This window comes from Leucoraja erinacea, chromosome 31, assembly GCF_028641065.1.
Source record: "Leucoraja erinacea ecotype New England chromosome 31, Leri_hhj_1, whole genome shotgun sequence".
In the NCBI taxonomy this organism is placed as follows: Eukaryota; Metazoa; Chordata; class Chondrichthyes; order Rajiformes; family Rajidae; genus Leucoraja; species Leucoraja erinaceus.
In genome coordinates, this window is record NC_073407.1 from 13,327,277 (window position 1) to 13,341,549 (window position 14,273).

A 14,273-nucleotide genomic window follows, 5' to 3' on the forward strand; every position below is an offset into this window, starting at 1 on the left:
ACAATATGGGCTGGTAGATTAATTGGCTGCTGTAAAGTGTCACTGGTGTGTAGGTGAGTGGTGGAATCTGGCATGGGTGATGGGAATGTGGGAGAATAAAGTGGGATTAGAGTAGGATTAGTGTAAATGCAAACTTGATGGTTGGTGCGGCCTCAATGGGTTGAAAATGTTTCTGTGTTATCATCATTATCATCCTTTATTGTCATCTTGCAAAGCAACAGTTGTACAGTGCAAAATGAGAAGATGTTTCCCAGGGAATACCGGAGCATCGCACATAAAACTTAAAACATTTCACGCATAAAAATAAAAAAAACAATAAAAAAACAATCCAGTTCCTGATAAAACAGTACGAATAGTTTTAAAAAAGTGCAGGTAAAAAACAGCAACATTAAAATACAAGTAAAAACAGTCATAAAATGTCCAGGGCGAATCTGATTTAAGTGGCCAGAGCCAGTGCCAGAGTTATTACTCAGTGCCAGAGTTATTAAATTGTCAGTGCAAAGCAGCAGAATTATACAGTATGATTCTGTGATAATGACAGAATATTAGTCTCTCTTCCAAATTTCTCATCCCAATGTGTCAGAAATTGCTGAAAATAAATGAGCAAATAGCTTCACTCCATCATCGTGCTGGTGTAATATAGTTATTATAACTAAATGGTTGAAAATAACCCAGGGAGCAAAAACCCTTTCTTCGTGGCAGTCTCTTCACAGGAGCCGGGCAAAGCTTTTTTCCAACTTATGCTTACAGGGACCACCAAAACCAACAATACAAATTAAAATGATAAGTTGATAAAGCTTTTATAGACAATAGACAATAGGTGCAGGAATAGGCCATTCAGCCCTTCGAACCAGCACCGCCATTCACTGTGATCATGGCTGATCATTCACATTCAGTACCCCATTGCTGCCTTCTCCCCATATCCCTTGATTCCGTTTGCCCTAAGAGCTAAATCTAACTCTCTCTGGAAAACATCCAATGAATTGGCCTCCACTGCTTTGTGTGGCAGAGAATTCCACAGGTTTACAACTCTCTGGGTGAAATTACTTTTCCTCATCTCAGTATCATCTCATGTATGTGTATCTCTTTAAATTAAAAATATCTACATAATAGACCAGTCAGTATATCAATTTGAAAGTGTTTATCTTGTTGTGGGACTTAGCTGTGGTTAGCATTCTTGGTATTACGTGGTTCTCCAGCCTTGTACGTGGTGCCATCTGCAGGGCCCATTCACAATAGCTAGCAACTGACTGTATCTGTTGCATGATAAAGTGCTCTGGTACTGCTCTTTATGTGAAAAGGAATCCTAGAATATTAGAAAATGTTAATCTCAGCATAAGAGCGAGCTCTGTTCCGTTAATCAGCTTTATGGCATAAAGTACTTTATGATGGCCAAAGGTATCTGACAGGTGTGCAGTGACATCTGCAAAACTCATACGCAATGTAGGTATAATTTTCCGCAACTTTGTTGTGTAACACATTGTAAACTACACAAAGGGAAATCCTAGAGTCTTTGGAAACATTTAGATCACTGTGAGATTTACCCTCTGTTTTGTTAATAGTCCCCATAATACTAAGTATTCCACATCATCTAACGGCATCTAGCGTTGCAAGCAGCACCATCCTCAAAATTCATTCTCATTGTGTGAATTAACTTCCATGAACTTTCCGTGACAGATTGTGAAGTATTTCACTTCATGTTAAGAGCTTTTCTGGAGTACTTGGAAATATCTATCTCATTGTAATACTTAACAGTATTTAATTGATAGCCTTTGTATTATAAAATAATCTGTATCATCTAAAACATCGATTGTGTGCCATTATTTGCTCGTCGGCCCACAATGTCTGTGCGGAACATGATGCCAAGACCGTTTCTTATCTACCTACACATAATCCATATCCCTCCAATCCCTGCATATCCATATGCCTGTCCAAAAGTATCTTAAATGCCACTTTCATATCTGCCTCAGTTGCTGCCTGACCTGCTGAGTTTTTCCAGCAGTTTTAGTTCTTCTTACTAGAGTAGTTCTCATTGTTCATCTCATTGCAGGACCTCATTCTGTTTCACCAATAGCCATTGAAGCACACGTATGTTATTCAAAGGCAACTAAATGAGAGTTGAGCACAAACGTATTCACAAAAAAATGTAGGTACTGCCCGCTATGATCCTTGATTCTATTTATTATGTGATAAATTGTAAACAATTTCTCCTTATGAGGACGTTTTGGAGTAGTTGGAAACATTTATCTTCTTGACATACTGTAATCAATTCTGTTTGGTTAATAACCATTGCAGCATGAACTACTCCATCTTATTTAAAGCAATCTAAAGGAAGGAATTGTAAAACTTACTGGCTTTGTATGAAAAAACATCCATCAATTGCTTCCAATGGTTGTACCCCTAGATAGACACAAAGTGCTGGAATAACTCCACGGGTCAGGCAACATCTCTGGCAAAAAAGGATGGGTGACATTTTAGGTCAGGACCCTTCGTCATCCCTAGTTGGAAACTACTTCTCTTTATGAGAGAATAATTTGGGAATTGTTTAAATGGTTTATATCTTTGGAGGACACAACATTGATCAATGAATAAACACATAAGTGTGAAATACACTATCACATTAAAAGATAACTAACAGGATATGAAGCACCCTATGCAAAGATCATTCACATCGTAGAAATTAATTTCAACAACAGGGGTGTCAAATTCACTTGGACTATCTCTGACACCTCTCTCCTCTTTCTGGATTGCTTTGTCTCCATCACAGGAGACAGATTATTGACTATAAACCCATTGTCTCCTGCATTTATCTGGACTACATCTCCTCCCACTTGGCCTCTTGCAAAGGCACCTACTCTCAATTCCCACGTCTCTATTGCATCTGCTCTCAAGATAGACTTTCCACTACAGGACATCCGAGATGTCCTCTTTGGTATGGACGAGTTGGGCCAAGGGTCCTGTTCCTGTGTTGCATTGCCCTAGGACTCTAATGTAATCCAATTGAGATTCCACTGAAGCCAGAAAGCTTAGAGCAGGGAAAGGGCTATAAATGTTTGTAGATTTTCAGCTGTGTTGAGATTTACAGGAGGAATGGTACCATGCGTGACATTAATAGCATTGTCAAAGTTTATGCATAGCATGTCTACTGTCTCGCCTTCATCAATTTTCCTAGTAACCTCCTCTGTTTTCTCAGGCAGCATTTCCCCCATAAGAAAAAACATTGTTGATTTCCCCTAATAAGGCCCAGCATTTCCCAATGATCATAAATATTATCCCTAAAAATATTTCCCCAGTTTCCTTACTCCTGATGCAAGACTCACTGGCCTGTGGTTTCCTGTCTTATCCCTACTGCCTTCTTGAATATGGGAACAACATTAGCTACCCTCCAGTCTTCCACCCTCACCTGTGGTTAAAGATGATGCAAATATCTGTCAGTACGCCACCAAACTATTCCTGTTTTCTATAACACCTCGGAATAAATTTCATTTGCTACGGAGGATTTTCCAACCTTGATGTGTGTCACTATCTCTAACACTTCTTCTTTCCTGATAGGCATGTGTCCAGACTGTTAACACACACCTCCCTGAACTTCGTGCCCTCCCCTGCTTCCAAAATATTCATAAAAAGGTTGGGAATTCTCTAATCAGGGCCATTTCATGCTCCATTCAGCTCTCTGGTGTCATCCAGAGCCAAGATCATGGCTGTAGTAGAGGGAAAGAGCAAGAGTCAGAGGTCAACAGCATCAGGGGACTTGATAGAGAGGAGATCGACAGTTCTTACTGTGGCTGTAGACCTAAATCCAGGATGATGTGTTGCCTCTCTAGTGCCATGGTCAAGGATGGTCACAAACAGCTTAAGGGCATTCTAAACGGGGGTCGGTAAACAGCCAAAGGTTATGGGTGACATTAGCAGACGGCACAATGGTGCTGCTGCCTTACAACGCCAGAGACCCGGGTTCAATCTTGACTACGGGTGTTGTCTGTACGGAGTTTGTACGTTCTCCCTCTAACCACGTGAATTTTCTCCGGGTGCTCCAGTTTTCTCCCACACTCCAAAGAGTGTTTGTAGGTTAATTGGCTTCGGTAAAAAAATTGTAAATTGTCCCTGAGTGTGAAGGATAGTGTTAGTGTATGGGGTGATCATTGGTCGGTACGAACTTGGTGGGCCGAAGTGCATGTTTCCATGCTGTATCTCTAAAGTCTAAAGTAAAGTTAGTACTAACAACAAACATGAAAGGAGGAATAAGGTCCTGCAACATGCATTGAGGGAGCTATGTATTAAATTAAAGAGCAGAATCTCTGAAATTGTAATCTCTGGCTTTCTTCTGATGTCACCTGCTCAGAACAGTGTATGTGGGAAGGCTTCCGGGGTCCACAGCTACAGTATGAACTGTCTATCCCCTCTCTATCCAGTCTCCGGGCACTGTTGACTCCAGACTCTTGCTCCTCCCCTCTAGTGCAGCCATGATCTTGGCTATGGAAAGGTTTAAAACCCAGAAGGGTTTAATGGGTTTGGCAAGGGACTGGACCAAAGAATTGGTTCTTCAATTGCTGTGGGGATTTTCAGTGAAATACAGAAGAAAACTAAGTCCCGTAGGCAGGGCAGTCATTGGAAGACCTGAAGATGAAGTTGCATCTATTACAATGCAAGGAGACTGACTGGTATGGCAGATGAACTCAGATCATTGATCATTTCACGAGAACATGATAATGGTGCTGTCTCCGAGGTATGATTGAAGAAAGGGCACCTAAAGATTCCCGGTCACAACAGGGGAAGATATAAAAGAGGAAGTAACTTTGCAGCGTTGATTAAGAATTCCATTATTGCTGTAATGAGGGAGTATATCTTTAAAGGATCATCACATGAGGCCATATGGGCAGAACTCAGAAACAAAAGGGGGCCAATAATTTTCCTGGCCGTCTAGTAGATTATATAAAATCAGTGGTGGTGTAATAGTGTAAAGGATAATGCAAGGCCATGGAATGATATTGATCGTAGGTTACACAAAAAATGGGAATCAGCGGGTATCTATGAAATAGGCAACGTTTCGGGCCGTCAGACTGATCGGGGACGGGAGTGGGCGGGCAAGAAAGGGAAAAGGAGAGGAGCCTGAATGGGGGATGGGATGAGAAGGGGATTGAGGACTTTACAGCAAGGACTAACAAAAGAATTCGATGTAAGCCCCCACAGACTCCCCAAACGGAATATGAGGTGCTGTTCCTCCAATTTCCGGTGCTGCTCGCTGTGGCCATGGAGGAGACCCAGGACAGAGAGGTCGGAGACGGAGTGGGAGGGGGAGTTGAAGTGCTGAGCCACCGGGATATTGATCAATTGGTAGGATGGGCAGAGTGGTGGCAGATAGAATTTAACCTGATAAATGAAAGATGATTCACTTTAAGTGGACTAAACACGGTAAGCCACACATAATGAATGGTAGAGTCTTCGGTAATATTGAAGAAATGAGAGACCTTGATGTCCATGCCTAAGGATTCCTGAAGGTGGCAGTGCAGATTGATAAGGTGCTGAAGAAGCCATATGGGCTATTTGTCTTCATTTGCCAGGACACAGCAAGGATAGGGAGGGAGTGGGGAAGTGGAGGGTGCATGAGTGTGGGGGGAGGGGATGAAGAGGAGGAGAGGTTAAAAAGAAGAGAGGGAGGGGCGAGAGGGGAAGGAAGAGGTAAAAAGGGGACAGAGAAGGAGAGAGGGAAAGGAAAGTGGAGAAGGGGTGGAGGGAGATGGGATATGGAGAAGGGGTAGAGAGAGATGAATGGTGAGGTGGGAAGGGGGAAGAGGGGAAGAATAACATGGAGGAGATGTTTGTGGGTGTTATTGGGAGGATATTCAGGGGAGAAGGAGGAGTGTGGGGTTGGAACAGAGCAGGAATCAGGAGTGTGGGGAATTGAATGGATGGAGAGCAGAGCAAGACTGGTGAGGTGAAAAGAGCGAATGCATGTTGGAAGGGAAAATCAAGATTTTTGCTGAAATTTAATGTGGTAAAGGGGAGAGGGGAAATGGGGAGGTGGGAGAGTGGGCTGGAATGAATGGGAGTGGAAGAGAGGTATCTCAATGGATGGTTGAAGGGGAGTTATAGCTGTTGGACAGGCAGAGGGAAGTTGGGGATGGAGTGGGACTGGAGAGAGGGCATGGGCGAGGTTTGGAGTGTCTTGAGCAGAAGACAGTGAAATGTAGAGGGGGAAGTGGGAAGGGCCATGGAAGAGATAGTGTCGGGTGGACAAGGAAGAGAGGTTAGGGCATTACTTGACCATGATATTGTTGCTATCAATGAGATATGGTTGGAGGACAGGACTGGCACCTAAAGATTCCTGGTCATGACAGGGGAAAGATATAAAAAAGGAAATAGCTTTGCAGAGTTAATTAAGAAATCCAGAGGTTAAGAAAGGGGGTGACTAGAAAGGTGAGGTGTGAACAGGGGTAAGAAGAGGGAGAGGTGACGAGGAATGGAGCGAGTGGAAGGGTGGCAATGGCAGTGGAGAAAAGTGGGGAGGCGAAGGTAGGAGAATCATAGGTGTACGATGAAGAGGAGAATATAAAGTGATGTGTGAGGTAGAGAGAGCTGTAGCAGTGGTGGGAGGAGGGGCAAATATGGAGTGGGGGAGGCAGGGAGTGGATGGGGCAGAGAAGGAGGCGGTGATGTGGGTTAGATGAGGAGTGGGAGGTGGAAGAGAGACCGCAGTATCAGGGAGGATGGGAGAGGAGGGAGAAGATTCAGTGAGAGGGTATGGTAGGATTGTCTGATGAAAGGCAGAGGAGAGCAGTTGGATGGTTGGGAGATTGGGACAAGACGGAAGTTTAGGGGAGGAGCAATAGGTCAGATAGAATGGTGAGGGGGGCGAGGAGGAAACGGACAGAGTAAGGGGGAGGGATAGTTTGGAGGATGTAAAGTGAGGATGAGGGCGCAATATGGAGAGGGGTTGAGAAGGAGGGAATGTGGAGGGAAGGGAATGTGGAGGGGATGATGAGGAGGGGGTGGTCAGGAGGGATGAGGAGGGGGTGATGAGGGGGGCTGGTGTGAGGGTGAGGAAGGAAGATGAGGGTGTGAGGGGGAGATGAAGGGGGACTGAGGGAAATGAAGAGAGGGAGGAACTGGTGAGGAGGAGGAGGAGGAGGAGGAGGAGATGAGGGAGAGATGAAATGGGGAAAGAGTAAAATTAGTAGGTAAAAGAGGGGAGAGGAGGAAGGGCGAGGAAGGGGAGATGAGGGATTTAACGTGTGGGGATTGAGGAGAGTACTGGGATGTGATGAGGAAATGTGCATTGTGGAGAGGAGTAAATGGATTGATTTAGAAAGTAGGGATGAAGGGGAACATGGAGGAAGAGGAGGTATTGGAAGCTAGGAGAATTAAGGGAAAGGGTTGAAAGGGAGATGAGGGGGGTGAGAGGATGTGGAGTGGCTGGAGGACGAGGAAAGGGAAGTGAGGAGGAATGTGGTGGGAGTGAGTGGGGAAGAATGGGAAGAGAGTGAGGAGTGGAGAGGGAGTGAAGAGGAATGGGGAAGAATGGGAAGAGTGGGGTGGGAGTGAAGAGGAATGGGGAAGAATGGGAAGAGTGGGGAGGGAGTGAAGAGGAATGGGGGAGAATGGGAAAGAAGTGGGGGAATGGGGATGGAGGATCCGAGTAGGAATGGGCAGGGAGAGTGGGAGGGTGGGGGGGAAGATGAGGAGAAACAGGGAATGAGGAATTGGAGGAAGGGAGTGGAAGATAAGGGAGTGAAGATAGGTGGAGGGGATGAGAAGGGGAGAGCGGATGAGGAGAGGGGAGAGGGGAGAGGGGAGCGGGGGGGGGAGAGGGGGAGGGGAGGATCGGGAGTGAGAGGGGACAGGGAGGGGAGTGAGGGGGAGTCCGGGCCTGGAGCGGGGCCGAGGGGGTGGGACCAGCCGCTGGCTCACCGCCCGCCCGCCCGCCCGCAGGGGAGGCAGAGCTGCGGCTCGGAGCGGGAGAAGAGAGCGGCGGACTCAGGTACAGCGGGCCGGGCCGGGCCGGGCTCGGTGAGGAGGGGGAGGGGGGTGGTGGTGCTGGGCAGCGGCAGCGGCGACTCTACGGGCTCCGGCCTCGGCGCCAGCCAGCGCCCGGCTGTCGGGCCGGGGATAGCGGCTCCTCCGCCGGCTCTTGGCCGGAGCAGCGGCCTGAGCGGGGCCGGGCCTGCAGCCTGCCGTGTGGGTGTGTACTGCGGCCCGGTCTCGGCGCTGCTCCGGGGGGCAGGAACATCAACATGGCGGGGGGAGCAGGCCGGACACCGGCTGGTTTACCTTCAGGGAGAAGCACAAACTGCTGGAGGGTCGGACAGCATCTGTGGAGGGAACACACAGGCGATGTTCGGGGTCAGGACTCTTCCTCTGGTCCATTTACACCTCCAGTCACCACCAGGAAGGTCTCAGGAACCCACCCCCCCCCTCCCCTACCACCACCTCCATCCCCTCCCCTCCCCTGCCACCACCTCCATACCCTCCCCCTCCCCTCCCCTCCCCTACCACCACCTCCATCCCATTCCCCTTCCCAGATACTTTCCCCATGCAATCCCAGGAGATGTCACACCTTTCCCAGGTTGTCCTCAACCTCCTTCTGTCCCTCCCTTGTCTCCATCCAGCAGACCTTCCAGGTGAGTCAGATGTTCACATTGCATCTCCTCAAACCTGGCCAGTCTGAAGTAAGGTCTGGACCCAACACTTCTCCTTTTCATTCCCTCCACAGGGTGCTGCTGCCTTGAGCTCCTCCGGCAGTTTATTTTGCTTGAGATTCCAGCATCTGAATTTCCTTATGTGTCCTCAGAGGGAGAGTGTCTGTTCCCATCTCCTAGCCCAGGGGCACTGGCAGCACCAGGCAAACCTCTGGGATCTGTAATGAAAGGTGGAATAGCATGGACAGGAATCTAAGACTGAGCAGAGTCATTGTGTACAAAGGTCAGTGTTGTTCCGGTTGCCCCAAGATGTGGAGGCTTTGGAGATGTTGCCTGGATTAGAGGATATTACTATAAGGAGAAGTTGGGAAGCTTGGGTTGGTTTCTCTACTGTCCGAGATTGAGGGGAGACCCAATAGACATATATAAAATTATGATTGGCATAGGTTGGGTAGACTGTCCGGATTTTTTTCCCAGGGTGGAAATATGAAGGACTAGAGGGCACAGCCTTAAAGTGAGAGGGGCAAAGTTTAAAGGAGATGTGTGGAACAAATCTTCAATACAGATAGTGGCGGTTACCTGGAGCATACTGCCAAGGGTGGTGGTGGAGGCAGATATGATAGTGGCATTTACAAAGTTTTTAGAAAGGCACATGGATATGCAGTAATTGGAGAGATATAGATCAATATAGAGCAGAGAATTATTTAGATATGGAGAAATTGTGTTGTAGAAAAAGGTACAACACAGGACTTTGGTCAATGAGGTGGGAGCACACAAAATTGGGGTTAATGGAGTCACAAAAGGACAAGTTACAAGTGCAGCAAGCAATTACGAAGGCAAATGGTATGTCAGCCTTTATTACTGGACTAAAGCTGCCTTATTTTAATACACGACTAAAGCTGCCTTATCACACCTGAGTTATTGTATGCTGATTTGATCGTTTAACGTCAAAATGAACATATTAATCGTAAGGGAGGTTTATTTTGTTGGTGGTGGATTGAGTGAATGCTCGTGGACAGGGTGTCTATGAAGTGGGCTGCTATGTCCTGCATGGTGTCATGGAATCAGGCCACTTTAGTGTTGTTAAAGCTGCACGCATCCAGGTAAGAGGAGAGTATTCCATCACGCTCCCGGCCAGAACCTTGTCGATGGTGGACGGGCCTTGAGGAGTGAGGAGGTGAGTTAATTGCTGCAAGATTCATAGCCTCTGACCTGGTCTTGCGGCCACAATTTTTATATGGCTGCTTCAGTTAAGCTTCTGGTCTTGTGTAATATCTAGAACATTGATAGTGGGGGTAACGGCATTGAAGGTCGGGAGGTGTGTGGGGGGTTGTGACAGATTTTCTCTTGTTGGATATCAACAGTAATTGCATTTGTTTAATGCCAATGTTACTTGCCACCCGTCAGCCCAGGTCTAAATATAGTCCAGCTCTTGCTGCGTGTCAATGTGGTCTGCTTTATTAACGGAGTGGTGCTAAACATTGTGCAATCATCAGCAAGTTTTCATACGTGATCTTAGGATTGAAGAAAGGTAATTCATGACTAGGAGACCACCCTGTGGTACTCCTGCAGAGATGTCCCGTGGCTGAGATAATTGACCTCCAGCCACTACAACCATCTTCTTTTGTGCTCGGCTTAATTCCAACTGCTGCAAAGGATGCCAAGACTGGTTCCAGGGGTGGTGGAGAGATTGCCTTATGAGGAGAGATAGAGTTGACCAGGCCTGTGGAAGAATACGCTGGCAGGCATGGTGATGGGAGCTGATACTATAATGGCGTTTAAGAGACTTTTAGAACAACACAAGGATATGCATAGAATGGAGGGTTATTGATCACATATAGGCAGAGCAGATCACTTTAACTTGACATGTTTGGCACAAACATTGCGCTGAACTGATCTCTCCTATCTTTCACTCATGTTGTTTAAATAAAAGACGTTTAAGATATTTATATTGGTACATGGAGAGGTAAGATTAAGAGGAATATGTGCCAAACATGGGCAGATGGGACCAGCATAGATGGGGCATCTTGGTCGGCATGGGCAAGTTAGGCCGGAGGGCCTGTTTCCATGCTATATGACCCTTCATCTGACAATTCAATGACTCTTCTTCGACAGCTTTCTCTCCCCTACTACAATCAGTCTGAAGGGTCTGATCTAAAATGCCATCTATCCACGTTCTCCAGAGATGCTGTCTGACCCGCTGTTACCCCAGCACGTTGTATTTTCCCCTCAAATCTTCCCTGCACTCTTTTCAGCGTAATGACATCTTTCCTATAGCAGGGTGACCAAAACTGAACACAATATTCCAAGTGCTGCCTTACCAACATATTTTATAATTGTAGCATAACACCCCAACATCTATACTCAGTTCCCCATAACCCTTAACACCCTTACCAATCATGAATCTGTCAGTCCCCACCGTAATAATAACCATATAACCATATAACAATTACAGCACGGAAACAGGCCATCTCGACCCTTCTAGTCCATGCCGAACACATAATCTCCCCTAGTCCCATATACTTGCGCTCAGACCATTCCCTTCCCATCCATATAACTATCCATAATACCCAATGACTTGGTCTCCACAGTGGTCACTGGCAGCCAACCGTAAAAAGCCCTCTTTATTCCTACTATTTGTCTTCTTCTGCCACACAGCCAACCTTCTGTTCATGCTAGTACCTTCCCTCTAGTACCATCTTCTTTAGTAGCCTAACGTGCAATATCAAAGGCCTTCTGAAATTCCAGGTAAACAACATCCACTGACTCCTTTGTCCATCCGGCTATTTATTAACTCAAAGAATTCCAACAGATTTGTGAGGCAAGATCTCCACTTCACAATGCTATTTTAAGGCATCCAAGACCTCCTCGACTATAATAGACTATCATCTGGACATCACCATTAATCCTAAATACATCGCTATTAAGACATCACCATCGTTATCTATGATAGTAGCCTGTGGTTGCTATTTCTAAGGTACTGTTGTAGGGACAGTGGATGGGAAGAACAAGGAACATGATGAGACTTTCCACCATTGACTCCAGCTACACCTCGCCCAGCCTCTGGACCTTTCCCAGCCCAGCCATTCCTTTTTCTCCCTTCTCTTGTTTAGCAGAAGGTGTACGAAGCTTGAAAGTGCACACAACAGACTCAGGAACAGCTTCTTCCCCTCTGTTGTCAGGCTTCTGAACGGTCCTTCCATAAGCTAAAGTATAGTCTGATTCTCCTCTGGCTCATTATGAACATTGGACTTTCTCTGGGGAACTGTTGCGCTATAATGCTGAGAACTATATTGTGCACTCTGTATCTTTCCCTTCGTTCCACCTATTGTATTTGAGAGTGGCTTGATTATTCATGTATAGTATTATCTGATATGATTGAATAGCTTGCAAAACAAAGCTTTTCACTGCGCCTGGATGCACGTGACAATAATAAACCTACACCTTGAAGAACAATGCCTCGAAGTGAATCATCATCAAAATTTAGACTGGGCTGTTCAGGAGTTGAATCTGCTAGCACTTTTACCGAAGGGGAGGTGGAAATCTGGAATTAGCAGCTGCAAACGAACGGATGGTGGGGGCTGCGATATCTTGTGAGGCGAGAATTTTTGTGGTGTTTGGGATAGGAAAGGATTTAGAACAAAAGTAAATGAATGGGGTTGAGATATGGACGTGTCCTGGTCCAAGTAAATGCAGGAGCTGCCCGGATGGGTGAAAAGCCTCCTTTTGCTTTTAGTGTTCAAAACATTCAAGGAAAAACCGGGAGCTGTGGGCTGCGTTTTCACTATCTGTGTGATAGCTTCAGCTTGGCAGTAAGCCAAAGGCTTCTACCACTGCCTTTTCTGCAGCCTCAAGTATTAGTAATGCTTGTTTCCCAGTTTGCGAAATTCCGCAGATACTGCTGGGATTTGGGAGGTGGGGGAAGGACAAGAGGCTGACACTGTAATTTGTGATGAACTTGGAGCAGAGAGAACCAGTTCCATGACCTAAGCCATCTGCTCTGCTTTCTCAAGCCATATTTTCTGTCTTCTCGGAGTGAAATGTGCCTGAGCTAAAAACCCCCTAACAACATCCCGGTTGCAAAAACCACAAAAGCCTTTTAAATACTAATCAGATACTTGCCCATGCCTCCGACAACTTCAGAAAACAACATACACCACACAGCCATCACACGCATCTAAATCATAAACCATAGGAGAAACCATAAAAAAATATACAGCCAAAAACGAAGCCAAGACTTTTAGACTATACTGCAAACCTCCTGACCCCTACACCCCTCATGCAGCCCCCCTACCCCAGCACACCCTGTGAGACCATCCAAACCGCGCAACCCAGGACAACGCCCCCAAACCAACGGAAATCACAACTACAAATCCCACCCCTCCCATACCCAACCCATACCGGAGCAATTACGTACGACCACAAAGAAAAGGCTATCCTGCAAGACCCGCCGCCCCATCAAGCTCCCACATCCTCCCCCACCCCGACACAAACATAACGTGCTATCCTAGCCCCCCCCCAACCCACAGTCCGTCCGAAATGTCTGCTGCAACGACACCCTCTGACTGAGAACCCAACCCCCCGTAGGTCTTTGTCCCCCTCTCTCCCCTTCCACGTGCCGGGCAGCTCACATTGCCCTCTCACCCCCCTCCCGCAAATGATACCCTCTCTCGTCCACCAACCTCTCCCCCTGAGGACCCCCCCCCTCCGTCCTGCCCCCCCACCACCACCACACACTCTCCCCCCCAACCCCCCCCTTCCTCCCCCCACCCCTTTCCCCCCCCCCCCTCCCTCCGCCTCCCCACCCCTCACTCCTTCGATCCCGACGTTCCTCTCTTCGTCGCTTTTGTCCCTCCCCTCCAACGCGATCACCTGCCTCCCCCCCCGCCCCCCTTCCACCTACGCCCCCGCTCCCTCCGTCGCGCTGCGCCCGTACCATTGGCCCGCCGCGCATTCCCACTAAGTCCCCCACGAGAGCCCGCCAGCCCAACGCCCCTGCAGCGAAAAAAAAAAGACCGTGTCTCCCGTGCCTCCCAAATCCTCCCCAATAGCCTCTCGCGTTCCCGCCACTTGCCCCTGGGCCTCCTGGCCCCCTCCCCTCGCCTCTACCCTTCTCTTCCCCCCTGCCACAGGCCGATCCCCGGACCCGCCCTGTCCCCCTGTGCTCAGCCTCCGCCCGCTAAAAAACTCCGCGCAAGCCGCCCCCTCCCACCCCTCGCCCCCCCCCCCCACCGCCGCGACGCCGACGCCCCCCCCCCGGGTACCCCGTTGCCCGCTGTTGCCCTTGTCCTCCCCCCCCCCTGTCCCCACCACACCACTTCACCCCCCCGCCCGCCCCCCTGTTCCCGCAAAATATGAAGGTGACGCCCCCCGCCTGGCCCGCCCCCCCCCCCTGCGCGTGCCCCCGCCCCTCGCGCGCCCGCGCGCCCCCCCGCTGCCCTGTGCAGCTGCCCACCCCCTGCCCCCCCCCCGTCCTACCCCTGCCGCCGCCCCGCCCGCCCCCCCCCCCGCCCCCCCTCCGCGCGCCCCTGCCTGCTGCTCCGCCCGCTGCTGCCCACGCGAAAATACCCCCGCCCTTGCCCCCCCCCCTGCCACACCCCCCCCCCCCCTGCGCCCCCGCATGCTGCCCGGTCCCTT

At 48.5% G+C, this 14,273-nt stretch overlaps 2 protein-coding genes and 1 long non-coding RNA gene across 5 annotated transcripts in view; 2 read left to right on the top strand and 1 right to left on the bottom strand.

Moving 5' to 3' along the window:
- The window catches only part of LOC129711938 (uncharacterized), a 33,682-nt gene extending 25,008 nt beyond the window's left edge, over window positions 1–8,674 (bottom strand). For both annotated transcript variants that reach the window (XR_008725964.1, XR_008725963.1), the window contains exons 1-2: window positions 8,555–8,674; window positions 2,352–2,449 (exon numbers count right to left, since the gene is read on the bottom strand). This is a non-coding gene — a long non-coding RNA (uncharacterized LOC129711938). The remainder of the gene's footprint in view (window positions 1–2,351; window positions 2,450–8,554) is intronic.
- LOC129711937 (tubulin beta chain) overlaps window positions 1–14,273 on the top strand; it is a 248,856-nt gene that overhangs the window by 54,913 nt on the left and 179,670 nt on the right. The window lies entirely within an intron of this gene.
- Window positions 7,872–14,273, top strand: part of LOC129711936 (discoidin domain-containing receptor 2-like) — a 51,354-nt gene continuing 44,952 nt past the window's right edge. Inside the window, exon 1 of one of the 2 annotated variants that reach the window (XM_055659975.1) lies at window positions 7,872–7,978. The gene's annotated coding sequence lies outside the window, so the exon portion shown is untranslated. Of the gene's footprint in view, window positions 7,979–8,787; window positions 8,920–14,273 lie in introns of those variants that run through there. The other variant, XM_055659977.1, reaches the window with a different exon arrangement.